This window comes from Sinocyclocheilus grahami, unplaced genomic scaffold (assembly GCF_001515645.1).
Source record: "Sinocyclocheilus grahami isolate Dianchi unplaced genomic scaffold, SAMN03320097.WGS_v1.1 scaffold3022.1, whole genome shotgun sequence".
NCBI classification, from domain to species: domain Eukaryota; kingdom Metazoa; phylum Chordata; class Actinopteri; order Cypriniformes; family Cyprinidae; genus Sinocyclocheilus; species Sinocyclocheilus grahami.
The window spans coordinates 21,014-22,534 of NW_015508192.1; the positions used below are offsets into that span (position 1 = coordinate 21,014).

General features: G+C 38.6%; 1 pseudogene; it reads left to right on the top strand.

Moving 5' to 3' along the window:
- The first annotated feature begins 1,100 nt into the window (after positions 1–1,100).
- Positions 1,101–1,521, top strand: part of LOC107575936 (dihydropyrimidinase pseudogene) — a 5,697-nt pseudogene continuing 5,276 nt past the window's right edge.

A 1,521-nucleotide genomic window follows, 5' to 3' on the forward strand; every position in this document is an offset into this window, starting at 1 on the left:
CATACCTGTGGAGAAAGAAACCGTGATGAGAACCAGAGTGATGAACAGTTTCATGGCTGGAATATCCGAAGAGAACAAGTAAAAGGGGGAAATCAGTATGTTTCTGATTTACAGAGGTGTACTGTAGATTTTGAACTGTATCTGTTCCAAATTGTAGCTAAGTATTGCCGCAGCATTATTATGCTGAAATCTAAGGTAATTTTTTATTCAATATTTTCGCAATTTACTTTTGGAAGAAGAGGAAGAAAAAATAATATTCAAATGGATTTAGGTCAGTATCTGGAACCGGTCATGTCAGGTTGTAATGACAACATCAGAACATCAGTTCACTTAAAAAGAGACACTCTATTAGATAAGCATCTCTAGTTTTATTGCTGCTTTTGAACTTCTATGCACATTCAAATTTTGACAGATATCCCATTTGTAAGCTGAAGCATACTGAAGCAAATTTGCCTTTCAAAACAACTGAAAATAAGATGTTTGATCAAGTAGGCCTACTTTATTGTTCCTATAGCACATTGCAGATCATGTCAAAGACACTACCAGAAACATTCACTGATGATTATTCATATTTTGCATAATAGCTTTTCTCTTAAAATGATTCTGAGATGACATCTTCATTACAGCAAATATCAAGATCTCTGCTGCTACTGTCGGTGAAGAAGATTCATTTGGGATTCAAGTTCTCCAAATCCAGGCAGCAGCCATACATTTCAGATCGTTTTAAATGTTTCATGCAGTCAACAACTTTCTCTGTCACGTTTATCACACAAACTCAAACAAGAATGGGTAAATGACGCCATCTTGAGGCCATTCATCCCTTGTTTGAAACAGCTCGCACAGGTTTTGCAGTGTTTGAATTACGTTTAAAGATATCCTGACACTTTTTGTTCAACGCAGAGATTATGCTAAATAGAATAAGATTATAAAAAAGGGATACAAGTTTGTAGAGTAGATTAAGGACCTGGTGGCTTCTGGGGACACTCATGAGTGATGCATTGATTTGAACCTGTTCAGAAATATGCTCATCATGTCAGAAACAGGTTAAACGGCTGAACAGGTCAGCTAGGCAGGTTTCGCAATGAAATGGGTGAGAGGTTTTTAAAAAAAGGCAGCTTCAGTCTTGCAGACCACACTTCTAACCCAACACTGACAGACAGTGATTCATGCTTCCAGAGTTGCATGTTTACTGAAGAAAACAAATTAATCTATAGAGCATAATTTGGACTCTTTTTAATCCTTGTTTGTGCATTAGTCAGTTTAGTCAACAGAAAATATGACAACTCAAAGCCGGATTTTAATCAAAGGAGGGAAGGTGGTAAATGAGGATTTCTCTGAGATGGCAGACGTGTTTATTGAAGATGGAGTTATCAGTGCAGTTGGCTCAGATCTGCAGGTAGCAGCTGGCACACGGGTCATCGATGCTACAGACAGACTCGTGCTGCCGGGTGGAATAGACACTCACACACACATGGAGCTGTCATTCATGGGCACCACAGCTGTGGATGACTTTCACACTGG